Below are 16761 nucleotides of genomic sequence, written 5' to 3' on the forward strand. Positions count from 1 at the left end.
CACATGAGTAGAGCAGATCGGACGCCTGAACACAGCCCTCCTTGTGTCACATGGGTGTCCCTTGCTCATGAAATGTGGCTCTTACAAAAACGATACTGATGGCTAAGCTCCAAAATTCAGTCAGCTGCGAGGACAAGTTTTAATTTCGTACATCTGCCCAATTTTGCTCCTGATCAGCAAGCAATATATGAGACCTTGGCAGCAACACCTAGCCTGGCCCACCTCTGGTAAAGCCTGAAAATTGTTCTGTACTCTTCCTCTTCCTTTTTTTAAGTTTGAATTTTCTTAGTTCTTCCTGGTGGGGCCAGGAATGCTCCAAAATCTCCATAGATTAGGGTTAATCATTTGCATGACACAATCTGAGCCACCCTGTTCTCAGTTGTTTTAGAAAGGGACTTTCCTTTTTCTCCCAGGCCTCTGAGAAGACAAGTTGAAGAAGGTCTTCTGAAGCTCACCCAGGCTCTGTGGGTGGGAGTGTGCCTGTCAGCCTGCTCAGTGGGGACCCAGAGCACAGTGAGTCTACAAGGGGCTGAGTTGGGGGTGAGGTGGGTGGGAGGCTGGGGGTGGATTTGTCAACTCATGTGTCCTTGAAGGTTGAGGCTGCTGACTCTCTGAGGCTGGGATAATACTGTGAAAATTCGCTACATTTTGGTCACAATTTTGTCACGTGATTATTTCATGGCAGTGGCAGAAGTTGATAAAAATCGAGAATGTTTTCTTTGTGTACTATGTAAATTTACCTGCAAGACCACAAGTTCTTGGCACTTAACTCAAGGTGGGACTACTGTCCCTGAACAAGTATCTTGTGGGTGCCCACTGGGGCTTCACAGGGTGAACTAGATGGTAGTTATGGTCCCTGCCCTGAAGGAGCTCCGAGAGAACAAGAAGTCAGTGGGTGCGGTCAGTCGAGAGTGTTACAGCACAGAAAAAGCAATTGTTTAGAACCTAGACAATGTGCATTTTTTTTAAAACAAGGTGAATGGCAAAACCGCCAAAAAAAAGTTTTAAAATAAGTGATTTTTAAACTGGAGGAAAAACACATTTGTTTAAGTGTCAGCCAAAGTGGTAAAACAATGCAAAATGAATAAATAAATAAGACCCACTACCCGATAGAAACTGAGGCCAATGGTACTTGAGCCAACAATTCAGTGAAAAGGAAATACAAATGGCTCTTAAACATATGAAAAGGTGTTCAACTTCACTCATAATAAGAGAAATGCAAATTGAAATTTCAATAGGATGCCACTTTCACCTTGACCAAGAATAAAAGGTTGATAATATTGTTGTGGAGAGCTGGGGAAACAGCGAGAGTGTGCATTGGAGCCCCCTCCCTGTGGGGCAAGTTGGCCATAGCTTTCGAAATTTAAAATGTACATCCTTTGACCCAACAGTTCCAATGCTAGACACTTATCCTGCAGACATGCTTAAAACTTGCAAAATGTCATACTATTAAGTGAAAAAAAAGCAAGATACAGAACAGTGCATATCATATGCTATCAACAGAGTTTATATATAAAACCATATAGCTGTACATAATTTTCTTAACTTTTCCCCTAATGCTGGGTACATGGTTGGTTTCCATGATCTTATGATTATAAGCAATGCTAGATAGACATCTTTTGTGCATGAATCTTTCTTACATCTCATATTATTTCCTTGGGACAGTCCAGATTACTGGGCTAAAGAGAATTTATAACAACCATTGCAGCAACCATCACTATTTGTTAAGCAGCCTTTATTTTTTCTCTTCATCCTGACGACAGCCCTGTGAGGTAGGGAGGAGCAGCCCCACTTTCCTCATATTTGAGGAAAGGGATTTAAAAGAGGCAAAGTGACTTGTCCTAGAACACACAGCAGTAAGGGTGGGTGGTGAGAACTCATATCTTGCTTGACTCCCAAGCCCCTGACTTAGAGCCCACTCCTCTGAGTGGAGTATTTTTAAGGCTCTCGATAAACATTGTCAAATTACTTTCCGGAAGTCTCACACCAGCTCCCAACTATCACTCCCAACTGAGTGCTAAATTTTGTCACACTTGGGCCAGTGTTAGGGATTCCATATTTTCATTTTGCTATTTTGGAAGGAAAAAAATATCGTCTCACAGGTCTTCGATAACTAGTGAATCTGAACATTTTTCATATATTTATTAGCTATTTGTGCTTTTTCTCTTTTGTTAAGTGCACACAGTTGACTATATATATTTTTAAATATATAAAACTTTATTACAAATGTAACATGTCAATGGGGCACCTGGGTGACTCAACTCTTGCTTTCAGCTGAGCTCATGGTTTCACAGTTTGTGAGTTTGAGCCCAGGGTCCAGGTCTGCGCTGACAGTGTAGGGCCTGCTCGGCATTCGGTCTCTCTCTGCTCCTCCCGTGCTAGTTCTGTCTCTCAAAATAAATAAATAAACTTAAAAAAATGTAACATGTCAATTCTTATCTAGTCTCAGTTAAGACACCTGCTCAAATGGGCAAAAGCAGCAGGGAAGACAACCAGATGGGTTCTGGCTCTGGAGATTTAAGTCCAGGAGGCGTGCGGCCACTGTGGGAGAAATCGGGCACATTCAGATTGAGACAGGTGGCAGCAAGGACTTGGGTGTGGTGTTTAAATAAACCCAACACTAGGATGTACCATCTATGTATTGCTTTCTGCTAAAGCAACAGATGACGGTGGTCTGGGGCCATCATCCCTGGAACGGCCTTTCTTTCTGATTGTTGATGTCAGGCTGGTGATGGCCTCACGACCCGCTGGCTGGAGCGCCCGGAAACAGACGCACATTTTCAGCGCAGAGTAAGCTCTTCCAGGAGCCAACCTGTCAGTTTCCAGAACCTTCTGCCTGATTTCCCCAGCCACAAGGGTCATGACCGGCCAGGAGAAGGAAGGCTGCCTGAGGGTTCCAGGACTGTGGAGGGTGCAGAGGCCACGCCAGGCCCGGACTCAGGCTCTGGCTCACTCTTTGCGCCAGGAAGGGAGCAGGTGTTTTGCTCAGGGAGGCAGGGGAGACGGTGGCCTGGAGGTGCGGGGTTCCGGGAGGCAGGCCCGCAGGGAAGTGAGGCCAAGACACCAGAAGTGGGGAGGGCTAGCAGGAGGCTTCTGTCAAAGCCCGCTTCTCACTGTGAGTTTTGTGCGCCTGACAGCGGCCCTTCAGCAAGGTGAATTCTTTCGGAAAGGGTCTCATTCACACACTGCCAAGACAGCCGCGACCTATTCTTGAATTCACACAAAAATTAAAAGCAAGACAACAGCCCGGCTAATTTAGCAACTTGCGGGATGCAGCTGGTGCTCCTTTGCACGCCGAAAAGTCTCGGCCTTCCGGCCCCCACCCCCGCCCCGGGGAGGTCTCGCTGGAGTTATTTCGTATCCTGCAGTTCCAGGCCGGATTGTGACAGCTGAGTGACTTAGCTGGCACCGTGGGATGCAGAATGACAAAGGCTCAGAGCATCGCCCGGTGGCGGGGGCTGGTGAGGGCTGGCGGGGGAGGGCACGGCGGGCACCCGGCTCTCACCACTGCCTGGGGGAAGCCTTGGTGTCTTCCCCCCTTCCATCTGTCTCTGTAAAATGATTCTTGTAGGAATTAAGTGAGAGACTTTTCCAAACCAAAAAGTGGTTACTACGGTGTCCTTACAGCCTGGAAGTGGTTGGGCCTCAGGCTTCTTTCAAGGCTTGGCCTTGGACGGTTGTTTTCTCTGCAGCTGCCAGCAGCGCCTCCCCTTTCTCTTTTCCATCCAGTGCCAGGGTTCCTTCCTTCTGCCCGAGACCATATTGCTCTCCATGGCCTCCCTCCGTCGTGCCTGGAGTTCTGGCCGGTCTGGCCAAGGGCCTCGGGCCTAGGTGACTGGGAGAGGGCGTGGGTTCTCAGGGTTGCTCCTGGTCCACAGGCGCCCCCTGGACAGTATGAGGAGGGCAGGTTGCTCAGTACTTCCCCGGATCCTGAACAGCCCCAAGCACCCTCATGGGGCAGTGGCCTCAGGGGGCCAGACTGAGTGTAAGGTTGAGCCAGGTGGGAATTCTGATCTCTTGCCAACTGCTGACTCAACACCTGGGGAGCCACAGTTTCTTTGTTTGTAAAATAGAAGTTAATAGTATTTGAAAAGGAATTTTGTGATGATGAAATGAGCCAATTCAGGGAAATCAGTGCTCTAAGTACTGCCCAAGTGCTAGCTATTATTAATAATATAGTTACACTGAGCACCCTAAAACCATGTTCAGCAAACATGCTCTGTCAGTCCACTTGAACATCCTAAGTTCCCACACTGTTTATCCTTAGAGGTTTCGCGTGGAACCACAGAATTATACAACCCAACAACCAACATGAGCCCCCTTACTCCTTTAATTAACAGGAATAGCATGTGCTTCTAGCCACATTGCAAATCAGCTCCTAGGTCATTTGTCATTTTTTAGAGCTCCAAGACTAGGTTGAAGGGCTACAAAAAGGGTACCGAATGGATTGGGACAGAATTTCTTTCTCTTAATGTTTTATTTACTTTTGGGAGATAGACAGAGTGGGGGAGGGGCAGAGAGAGAGGGAGGCACAGAATCTGAAGCAGGCTCCAGATTCTGAGCTGTCAGCTCAGAGCCCAATGTGGGACTCGAACCCACAAAGCGCAGGATCATGACCTGGGCCGAAGTCAGACTTTCAACCGATTGAGCCACCCAGGTCCCCCTTTTAATAACTTTTTAAATGTTTTATTCATTTTGGGGGGCAGAATTTCTTTCTCTTAAGAAGCAGCTGTATTCCCAAGGAATGTCCGTATTTCCAAAATCTCAACTTAAACGCTGGTAAGAAAGTTAATTATTTGGAAGCCAACAAAGTCACACTGAAGAGCTAAGGTTATTCTGACTTGCTTTTCTCCCCTGTTGGGGCAAAGCAGTAGATTCTAGCCCGAGAATGACATCACTGCTTCAGGCTTTTTCAGCTTTTATTCAGATGGAGAAACAAATCCACTTTTTAATTCTTTTGGTCTCATCAATAGTTTTGCTAACTTACTATAGGGAGGTTCCAACATAACTTGATATATCTGGTGTTTCTGTCACAACCGTGGCTGGTGGGCAGTCAGCTGGGGTGTTTGGAGGAAAGGATAATTAGTGGGAAGGGAAGTGTTTTTACCTCGATGGCACAGTCACTGAGATGTATGTAAGAAAGGTATTTGTAAAGTATTGTGTTTTACGAATATATTAATTTAGGTTATGCAACCCTACTACCTGCTGTGGTAGACAAACTTCAACATCTCTTTGGCTTCACACAACAAAATTTGTTTCTCCTATTACATGTCAAAGCAAGTGGCGTGGGTAGGAAGAAGATTGGGGAGAATCTGCTCCATTTAGTCACTCAAGGGTCCAGGCTAATAGTGGCTCTGTCAACTTGTAGCTCCTTATCTGGGACACATGACTTCTCGGATGCTTCCGAAGGGAAAGAGGGAGATGGAGAATTAACACCCTGATTCTTAACTTTCTTGACCCAGAAGAAATGCATACCACTTCTGCTCATTATCCATTGGCCGAAACTAGCCACATGGTTCTAACCTAATTGAAAGGAAGGCTGTGAAATGTAGGGGAGCACAGGGAATAGCTGGTGAACATTAATCTCTCTGCCAGAGACTGAGATACTACAAACTACAAATCAACTGAACATGGAGTTACTTCAGGTCATTTGCTATGATTCAGGAAACAAAATCAGGAGCCGTTATAGACTGTTTACTAAAGGTTATCACTCAGTGTGTGGCATTACAATTGAAAGAAAACAAGAACTCAGTCCCAGCCAATAGATACGTGTCAAGTGACATCAGCCACTGAAGTGAGGCACATAAAGCGGATTAATAGGCCACAAACTCTAGAAGGGGGCAGTTAAAACTTTTGTGGGAATAGAGAGGAGGGCCTCAAAGTAGGGAACTCTTGATCTTAGAAAATTAGAAGGAACTGGTTTCAATCTATGTATGTATGTATATATACAGTAGCAAAAAAAAAATTAGCAAATGTAGTATATGATAAATAAAACACACCCATTGGTCAAATGCTAAAATGTTAAAATGTTCAAAGATATTCCTCAACAAACATACACAAACTTAGAAAAAGTGGTTTTAGATTTGGTAACAGAAAGTACTGTTTTACAGTGGTTAGGAAATGTATCTATCCAAACTTCATATATTTAATGAATGCCCATGATGTGTAAAACACTGTATAAGAAATCTTTAACTCAATCTATAATTGAGTTTATAGCTCAATTTATGAATTTTAGAAGACACGGCTTTAGATAAGCAGATAGATAACAGATTATTTTTTTAAATTTTATTTATTTAATTTTTTAAGGTTTATTCATTTTTCAGAGACAGAGACAGAGTGTGAGTGGGAAGGGGCAGAGAGAGAGGGAGACACAGAATCTGGAGTAGGCTCCAGGCTGTGAGCTGTCAGCCACAGAGCCCGATGTGGGACTCACGGACCTTGAGATCATGACCTGAGCTGAAGTTGGACACTTAACCAACTGAGCCACTCAGGCATCCCAATGTTTATTTATTTTTGAGAGAGAGGGACAGGATGAGTGGGGAAGAGACAGAGAGAGAAGGGGACAGTTTCCAAAGTAGGCTCTGCTGCTGATAGCAGAGAGCCCAACGAGGGGCCGAAGTCTGATGCTTAACTGACTGAGCCACCCAGGAGCCCCAGATAACAGATTCTTAACCTCTATTTTACTCAGTATCATTTATTACCACCATGTTCAAGGCCAGTTGGGGAATATAAAGGTGAACCAAACCCAATCCCAACCTTTAAGGAGTTTATGGCTAAGTTTGTTATGATCAAGCTCAATCATGTTCTCCCACAAGCAGTTTGTTACTACTAATACCAGGAAGGGCATCAAGCTGGTAAAATGGCTCACCAGACTGATCTCCTTAGCCTTTTTTGGGGTGTTTTATGTTTGTTAACTGGAATGAGGGGAGGTTGACTGCTGGAAAGACTATGTTAGGCTCTTTGTAATTCCATTGAAAATTGGAATTTTTCTAGACATGGAATTATTATGATATATGCCTACCGTCTGATAGTCTCAACATTCTAGTATGTTCTAGTAAGTTACTTTTTACTACTCTAGTTTCCTTAGCGGAAAAAAAATTTTTTAACGTTTATTTATTTATTTATTTATTTATTTATTTATTTATTTATTTATTTAGAGAGGGTGGGGGGAAAGAGAAGGAAAGAGAACTGCAAGTAAGCAGGCTCTGCACTGTCAGTGAAGAACATGATGCAGGGCTTAATCTCAAGAACCTGTTGAGATTCTTAATCTCAAGAACTGACAGAGTTGCCAGTTTCCCCCAAATTTCAAAATTGAAACAAATGGAGATCATTAAATTAACAGTTGGGTAGTTCAAATTTTCTTTGGGATAGCCTGATGCTAAAAACTGAATCCTTATTAAGACTCTCTTATGATTAGTAAAAAAAGGCCACCACACCTTTGAGTCTCAACAAAAAAAAGATCCCTGAGAACTCTGTCCTCGCTAAAATTAGCAACATTTAGCTAATTTTGATATCTTTTACCATCCTCATTTCTTTGGAATTTCTCACTTGATGCTGAGGCATCCTGTTGGTTTGTATAAATCAGTGGTTTTTTACTCTGATGGCACAGGGTACTTAAAAAAAACCTGAGGGGTGCTTGGCTGACTCAGTAGAGCAGGTGACTCTTAATCTCCAAGTCATGAGTTCAAGCCCCATGTTGGGTGTGGAGCCTGGAGTCATGAGTTCAAGCTCTATGTTGGGCGTGGAGCCTAATGCAACAAAAACAACACATACGAAAAAGACACCCCCCCCCCCCATGAATGGGCCACACCCCCAGGGATATTTATTTAAGCAGCCTCAGGTGGTTAAGGCTGCTTAAGGTGGTTAAGCGCTAGGCTGGTTGAAAAATTCCTCAGGTGATTCTAATGTACACCCAGTCCTGGGAACCACAGGTATGTATGGATGGTGTTTCTTTATTAAGTACCGTTTATTGTCAGGTACAGGGCAGTTACACAAATGATCAAGTTGGTCTATGAAGTAGAAAAGCTAATGAGGAAAACAGGAAGGCAAAATGTGACAAGAGAGTGTGATAAGCACTTTTATTTATTCCGTAGTTCAACAAATAATAACAGTGTACTTAACAAATGCCAGGGCTGGAGTAAAGGGTATGCTCAAAGTCCTATGGGCTACCTGCAAAGACCAGTAAAACTTCATAGAAGAGGCAGTAGCCAAGGAGGGATTGGGAGTAAACCTTCTTCAAGGTTTCCATCAGGTAAAGTAGGGAGGGCGGGTATGGCTGTAGAGGGAACAGTGTGTGCTGTGTATGGAGGAGTGTGTTGGGCTGGGAGAAGCTAGAGATGAGTGATAGGTTGTGTGCAGATGTACAAGCCTTAGAGGTAGATTAAAGAGTTTAGACCCAATCCAGAATGCATTTTAAAGACATTAAAGGCTTTTAAAGGATGCACAAATGGGGTATAGATACAGAACATCAGTATTTAGGCTATTCATACACAAAACTGTAGACTGAATTTGTTAGCCTATTTAAAACTGATGATGTGACCTATCATCCCCAACCCCCTCTGCCCTTGACTGATATAATTAGACATTGTGACCTTGTGGGGACAGTTTCTGGTCAATGATGAGAGAGGATTCCATGTGGCAGTGGGAAGTAGGATGCAGACCAATGCTTTTTAAGTGACTTACTGAAGTAAGTAGAATTCACCATGTACTGAAGTCTGGACAAATCAGTTCGGGTTCCCTGTTTGCTGCTTGCTTACCTAATTTCCTTCAGAAGGACTTGCTAGTACGTCTGTAGATGTGATACCTCTTATCAGGCTGTTTGTCTGACTTGCCTCAGAGCTAGTAAACAAACCCAATAGATCAAACCCTCCAGGTTTCCTTCAGCTCCTGAAGCTCTTCTGCATTCTTTTTTTACCCTTACTTAGGACTCAAGGACAAATAGGCCAAACCATGGAATCATCCCAGTACTAGAGATATACTTAACCTGGTTAAGACATTCACGGAATAAACATTCCTTTTCAGCTGGGGAAGAAGAGGATTCAGCCTAGCCAGTGGTTCTCCAATTCAGTGATCATAAGCTTGAAGTCAAGTCATGGGCTAAAAATGTAGAGCTGGGAGCCCCACTTGACACCTATTGAATCAGAATCTCTGGGTAGGCCAAGGAAACTGTGTTTTAAGCACTCATTCCCAGATCATTTTGGTGCCAGTGATCTGTGAACCACACTGAGCAGTATAAATGTAGTTGTCAGTAATTCTGGCCTGAGGTGGCCACTGGCAGCTGTTTTGGGGGAGGGAGGAGTGGTTAGATGAGCCCCTGGATTCATAATCGTCCAGCACAGTCAGCTTGCGAATTTTGCAGGATGCTTGGTTTTCAGTTCAAGTTATTTCTAGGTTAACTTCTTAATTGAGCTGTTTAGCTCAGCAGAGGACTTGAGATACCACAGATAAGAGACAGGTTTAGGAGTAAGCATTAAGTATCTCTGGCTGTGTTTCTGTTATCCTTTCCAGTCCCACTTAACTGAAGAGCCAGGATTTCTCAAAGGACAAGTAACTTTAGAGGGAAGTATCAAGGGGAAAGCAACACATTCCCTTTCCTTGCCATGCCCGTTAGAGAACTATGTTTGTTAAGAAAAGAATCTCAAAAAACACATCAAGATGTTGGCTAAAGATGTTTCTTCTGTGTTTGCCAGCTCCTGGGGTTACAGGAGTACAAGTTTTAGGCAAATAAGGCCCATTTCTCTCTAAAGGTGTCTCTTCTTGATGCACTGGAAATCCATGTGGCTAACTCATTAGTGATAGCAAGTGTTAGATGCTCATAAATCTCCCACAATTCATTGGCTGAAGACATCTTAAATGTGGACTTTTTGGCTTTTAGTGTCTTTGGTTGCTTCTTTAGCGAACTTCAGTTTGAGTGTACAGATTTGGGGTCTTGAAACTTGTTTTCAATTAAGACATGGTTTATTTTTATTGCTTGAGATAAAATGCAGTCTGGGGGACTCAAATCTAAGTTACAAAATAATGTGCATCTGGGCAGACCATAGGGGGAAAAAAAAGAACATAAAGGCTAACTTGTCTGCCAGGATTCTTAAGTTTACTTAGTAACTTCATGGAGAATAAAAACCCCAGCACCTGCATTATAAAAAGAGCACACCTTATAAATGTCCTACTCTTTGAAATACCTAAATGAACTAGGCTGAATTATGAACTAATGGCTTGTAAAAAATTCACCTTGAGCCAGCTACTGAAGATACTAAATAAGAGATAAAGGCTGAGGAAACCCAACACGCTGTTTGTTTGTTTTATCAGTAATGTAGCTCAAAAGTAGCCAAGCCAGTGGTGGATGGGGAACTTTCCCTGTGTTTTGTTTCCCTGAGCTGAGCCTGCAAATGCCAAGATTTAATCTAAAGAGGTTTGTGTTTTAAAAACTAACAACCAAGTAATAAAACACCTATAAAAGGGGTTTATAATGGAACTGGTGACAGTTTTGAGTGTAGTATTACAACTCTTCTGCTCCCCTCTCCCTTTTTCTATTCTTTCATCCAACTCCGTGCCCTTTGTCTTAGCTCCTTTCTCACCTTGCTGTCAAGAAGCATGTAAGTAGGGGCAGCTCACACCCCAGAGGTGCAAGCATCTTTAAAAAGTGAAGTGTGTATTGTGCTCTGCATTTGATGACAGGGTTGTGCTGCTTGTTTTGTCTGAGATAAGTTGCTCTAACAAAGTACCTACCTAGTTTGCACAGTGGTTTTGAATGGGAAGTTGGAGATGCTGCTGCGGTGTCAGTGGCATGAGGATGTTGGGAGTCAACCAGGGAAGGAGGCCCGGGGCCTCTCCCTGGCACCCTGCCTCACCCTGATCTGCCAGAGCCCAAGATCTGCCTGACTCCAGGGACAGACTTCAGTCAACAGGTGGTTTTCCACCCAGGCCATCAAGCCTGAAACTTGGTTCTTTTACAAAGCCAAAGTTCTCCCCCTCCGGAAGAAATGGCGCCTCAGAAGGGAAACTTCATACTCAAACTCTGTAGGAGCCATTTCTCGAGGCTACTTTTCTTATTTTCCGAAGTCGCCCCTGCCAGCATCCCATCCATCCTCAGGAATAGCGAGGGACGGTCTTTTCAGTCTGGAGGGCGCTGGGAGGCACGAGGGCAGCGTGAGAGTGGCCTCGCCTGGGCGGCCAGAGGAGCCCCGGCCTCCCTCGTGTGGGCCTCAGGAACTCGGGGGGCCCAGGGGAAGCCTGGAAAACCGAACTTAGCCATCAGCCTTCGTTCGAACGCTGGCTAGAGGGGGAAGGGCCCCCCAGCGGTCTTTCCCCGACTCCCCCCCGCCCCCAGCACCTCTGCCATCCCTCTGCACCGCCTAAGAAAGCACTCAAAACGCAGCTGAGCTCTACAGCTCATCTCAGGCTGGGAGAGGGCATCTTGAGGGGGCAGTTTCCCCCTCCAGCCCACGTCTGACATCCCCACTCCCACCCAAGGATGCTGCCGCCGTGCCCTGTCCGCGGTCGCTGAATGTCACTGCTCCCTCTTCCTCCTGATCAGGGTAGACACAGCTCCCGAGGCATCTCCCACCCCAAAACTGCCGCGATCACCCGAGGGTGTAACGCCCGGGCGGAGGACGAAGTTTGGGGCCCACAGCAGCGGGAGGGGGGACGCGTTGGCGAGGACCGCACCTCTCAGTCCCAGCCCTGGCGGGCACACTCCCCGCCCCAAACGGCCCAGGCTTCCCCATCCTCCCGCGGACACCGGCATCCCCGCCCTCCCCCGAGGGCGGCGAGCGGAGCCCCCCAGGGCGGAGGCAGGTACCCCCGGGGCGGGGACTGGGGCGGGCGGGGTCCAGGCTGCGCCCCCGGCCGGGCCGGGCGGGCTAGCTGGCGGCGCGGGGGGAGCGGGGCTGGGCGGCGCTGCCTCGGGCTCTGTGCGCTGCAGCCCGGAGCCGAGGAGGAGGAGGCGGAGGAGGAGAAGGAGGCGGCGGCGGTGGGTCCCGGGCGGGGGGAGCGCGGCGCTGCGGACCCGGGCGGCTGGCAAAGGACGAGGCGGAGGCTGAGGAAGGCAGCGGGGAGACCCGGGCTGCAGCAACAAAGGGCAGCAAGCGATTGGCCGGGCTGCAGGCGAGGTTAGCCGGGGACCGGGGTGGCTGGAGGCAGCGGCGAACGGTGCACGTGCTTGCAGACACGGGCTAGTGTGGAGCCGGGGGGTGCACGCCCGGCGGGTAGGGGCTTGCTCCCCCTCGGCATGGGATGGCGAGTAGGCTGCAGCGACATCGCTCTGCCTGCACCCGGCCTTGGGCTTGCAGGGTAGGGGTGTGTGGGGGGGAAGGATGCGAGCCAGGGGGCGGGCGAGTAGTCGCCCGGGACGGGACGGGAGAGGGTGGAGGAGGGGGCGGGATGGAACGCTCCGGGCGGCGCGCCCGTCCGCGCGCTCCACCGCGGGAGCTGGTGACTGAGAACCTCGAATTTTAACTTCGCGTGCCCGCCCGCGCGCGCCCGCCCGCTCCCACCCCTAAATCCTGCGGCCGCCGCCAGCGATCAGCTCTCACACAAACTTTAGCTGCGGGCTAGGGGATTTGGGGTTGAGTGGGGGAGGGGAGAGGGAAAAGGCCCTCTGATTGGCGTTGTATGCAGCCAATAAGGCCAAGCGCCTCTTCTGCCAGTAGACCCAATCCATTTCTAGAGGTTGAGGGGGTGGGTAGGTGGAAGTAGAGGTGGCGCGGTGTCTGGGAGAGAGAAAAAGGGCTAGACCAATAGGTGCCCAGAAGAGGCGGGCCCAGCAGTCTGTTGATTGGTACTGGCAGTGGACCCACCCCCGGGGTGGTTCCGGAGGGGGGGATGATGGGTCGAGGGGTGTGTCTATGCGGAGGCGAGATGACCGGCAGGAACCTGCCCCAATGGGCTGCAGGGTGGTTAGTGTGTGGGTGACGGACAGACCCGCAGGCCAACGGGTGGCCATAAGTGTCTGTGGTCTCCTCCAATGGAGCAGCGCCGGGGCGGGGCCGCGGCTCGGGTTTAATGAGACTCCATTGGGCTGTAATCAGTGTCATGTCGGATTCATGTCAACGACAACAACAGGGGGACACAAAATGGCGGCGGCTTAGCTCCTACCCCTGGCGGCGGAGGCAACGGTGGCGGAGGCGACGGCACCTCCTCCAGGCGGCAGCCGCGGCTTCTTTCTCAGGCAGCGGCAGCGCCCCCGGCAGGCGCGGTGGCGGTGGCGCGCGGCCAGGTCTGTCACCCACCCCGCGCATTCCCAGGGGGAGGAGACTGGACGGGAGGGGGGGCGGAAGGTGGGGGAGATCGGGAGCTTGTGACGCCCCTCCCACAGGCCTCTGCGCGAGGGTCACCGCGGGGCCGCTCGGGGTCAGGCTGCCCCTGAGCGTGACGGTAGGGGGCGGGGGGAAAAGGGAGGAGGGACAGGCCCCGCCCCTCAGCGGGGCCTCCAGGGCAATGGGCGGGGCTCGAGGTTGGAGGGGGCGGGGTCATATCTGGGTGGGGGCGGGGCTCGGGTGGTCGGAAGGCGAGGGTTTGGAGGGGTTTTCTGAGTGGGAGTGACCTGGTAGGAATGGTGGGGGGGGGCAGTGAGTGTCTGGGCAAGACTGGTGAGGGGGTGGCGGGTGGGAGGAGAAACTGGAGGTGTGCAAGCAGGTGTAAAGTGAGAGTAGGGAGTGGTGCAACATTGGAGATGTGGAAGGGGGACCGAGGGCTATGTGAGGGCAGGTGAAATGATGCAAAAGGATGGGATTGCAGTTATCTGAGGACAGTAAGAATAGGTTTGGGTGTGGTGGAGTGGAGTTGAGAGAGCAGTAAAGAGTAGATATCGGATTGGGGGAAGTATTGGGGAAAAGTGAGGAGCAAGTACAGTCGCTGTAGTGAAGCAGGTATCTGGGTATATTGGCATAATGGAATTGTAAAGGAGGTTTGGGGTCTATGAAGCATTAAAAAACATGGAAGAATGGTATGGATATGCTTGTGAGAGTCTTGAACGATAAGACAGCAGAGCAGAACTTGCATAATATATCTGTAGTAGATCTTAGGAAGATGGGGGGATTCAGGGGGTTGAGAAAAGGCGGCAGGTGTGAAAAAAAATGGGTGGGGCTGGGCAGTGGATCTAGGTGAATGTGATTTGGTGGACTAAACCAGGATTGGGGATAGGGCAAAGAAAGGTGTTAGTTTGGGAGACCAGGTTGTTGACAGGCTGAATTTCTTGGGTGAAACTTGAGCTGGAGTCTTGAGGTAGGGCAGGGTGTCTATTTCAGGGGGACACCTTAGTACTACCTTGGGAAAGACATTATGTCTTTTGAATGTACAAGTACTAAAGTACTTGGTATGGCAAGAGTATGGGCAGAGTGCAGGAAATTAGTTGTGGGAGACAAGGGGCAAAGGCAGAGGGACTAGATTGCAAGTGGTTTCCTGTGCTCCATGAAGGTGTTTAAGCTCTGCAATTGGGAGAAGGTGTTAGGATGTGATAGAGAGAGTATTGCACAGAAGTTGTGAGAGAATAGTGATAAAGAATGAAAGATGTGGAAAATAGGTAATGAGAACCAGTGAACCAAGTATCAAGTATGTTTGGGGTGGAGGTACTAAGAAATTCAAAGTAAAGAGTATAGAAAGACTCTTCAGAATATGGACAGGAGGTGAAAGTAGCAAATGGGAATTAATTATGCTAGGATAATGTTAGTTTTGTGGTGCTCCAAAAAAGTTATCATTATTATTTTGATGTAAATGTGAGTAAAGTACATTCTTCCTGTCTTACTTGTGTACCCTAGATTTTCTGGGATAGCCCTGAAATAACGCACTCCCATTTTTACATAAATTCTTCACACATGTATCAAAATGAATTGGGGCAATCTTTTTATGTTTTTAAGAAGGATAGGAAAATATTGCATATTTCAGTAAGCGATAAGTTACCTGAGAACTTCTACTTAGGGTTGAAGGTTGGGGAGCTGAAATGATGATTTAAAAAAAAAAAAGGGAAGATAAAGGAAGGTTGTAACATTAAAGGAGGAACTTAGGAGAATGACTGGTCGGTGCTGATGACATGGTCAGTTGAAGTTTTGCCTACGAGCTACACTCAGGCCTCTGAGCAAAGTGGGTGTTATGTCATTGCCGTTATGCCAGATGTTTATCTCATGTACTTTTTGTGAAGATAAGATGGAAACTGTCAGATGTAAGGCATAATGTGAATGAAAAGTAAAATAGAGTGAGTGTTGGAAGGTAGTTGAGTAATTTTAATAAGTAATTTTAATGGACTTCAAAAAACTTCATGGGTTTTTACATACCAGTTAGAAGAATCCTTAACCAACTGGTCTGGCTTTATTAAATGCCAGGATTCTTAACAGGTGACTTTTCAGTCTCTTAGATCGTTTTCCTCAAAATACCTTCAGTTTTCCACATGCGTATACTTGCTTGTATTTGTATAAAGTGAGCAGGAAGGAAATTGTTTTATGAAAGTGGGGATGTGTGAGCTATAGTGATCAGTCTTTGTTTGCAGAATGGTAATGATGCATGGATGGGAGAAGTGTGATGAAGGGATGTTTTTCTTCTCTTATAATGCTTGAATCTGCATTTCCAAAGCACCTTACAGCACCTTTTTGTAGGACTCACAATCTTGCACAATTTGTTTTTGTTTTTGTTTTTTTTTTTAATCATCCATTCTACTGTTGCTGGATATTTGAGTTTTTTTTTAAAAACGTAGTTTATTGTCAAATTGGTTTCCATATGACACCCAGTGCTCATTCCAACAAGTGCCCTTCTCAATGCCCATCACCCACTTTCCCCTCTCCCCCGCCTCCCATCAACCCTCAGTTTGTTCTCAGTATTTAAGAGTCTCTTATGGTTTGCCTCCCTCCCTCTCTGTAACTTTTTCCCCCTCCCCCTCCCCCATGGTCTTATATTAAGTTTCTCAAGATCCACATATGAGTGAAAACAATATGGTATCTGTCTTTCTCTGACTTATTTCACTTAGCATAATACCCTCCAGTTCCATCCACATTGTTGCAAATGGCAAGATTTCATTCTTTCTCATTGTCAAGTAGTATTCCATTGTATATAGAAACCACATTTTCTTTATCTGTTCATCAGTTGATGGACTTTAGGCTCTTTCCATAATTTGGCTATTGTTGAAAGTGCTGCTATAAACATTGGGGTACATGGGCCCCTATGCATTAGCACTCCTGTATCCCTTGGGTAAATTCCTAGCAATGCTATTGCTGGGTCATAGGGTAGTTCTATTTTTAATTTTTTGAGGAACCTCCATACTGTTTTCCAGAGCGGCTGCACCAGTTTGCATTCCCACCAACAGTGCAGGAGGGTTCCCGTTTCTCCACATCCTTGCCAGCATCTATAGTCTCCTGACTTGTTCATTTTAGCCACTCTGACTGGCGTGAGGTGGACTGGCGTCAGAGTGGACTCACAATCTTGCACAATTTTTTTTTTTTTTTTTTGTAATCATCCATTCTGTTGCTGGGTATTTGAGTTTTTTCCACTTTGGGGAAATTGTGTACAAAGCTGCTGTGAGTGTTCTTGTACTGTCATGTGGGTACACGTGTGCATGTGTTTCTCTAAGGTGTACACCTGGGAATGGAATTGCTGTACATAGACAGGGTGACCATTTATCCTAGCTTATGCCTGTTGTCACAGTGTATAACCCCTTTAATTCACAAAAGTGTCTGGATGATGAGTTGTATGATCACTCTAGTCATGAGGTATGCTTGTCTTCAACTTGTCTAGGTACCAGACTGTTTTACAAAGTGGTGTACCAGACCACAGTCCTTC

The 16761-nt window shown here is 47.0% G+C and overlaps 1 protein-coding gene across 5 annotated transcripts in view; it reads left to right on the top strand.

Moving 5' to 3' along the window:
• The first annotated feature begins 495 nt into the window (after positions 1-495).
• KAT6B (lysine acetyltransferase 6B) overlaps positions 496-16761 on the top strand; it is a 199588-nt gene continuing 183322 nt past the window's right edge. Inside the window, exon 1 of one of the 5 annotated variants that reach the window (XM_045040177.1) lies at positions 496-513. The gene's annotated coding sequence lies outside the window, so the exon portion shown is untranslated. Of the gene's footprint in view, positions 514-11973; positions 12108-12849; positions 13214-16761 lie in introns of those variants that run through there. The other 4 variants (XM_019813329.3, XM_045040176.1, XM_045040178.1 and 1 more) reach the window with 4 other exon arrangements.

This window comes from Felis catus, chromosome D2 (assembly GCF_018350175.1).
Source record: "Felis catus isolate Fca126 chromosome D2, F.catus_Fca126_mat1.0, whole genome shotgun sequence".
In the NCBI taxonomy this organism is placed as follows: Eukaryota; Metazoa; Chordata; class Mammalia; order Carnivora; family Felidae; genus Felis; species Felis catus.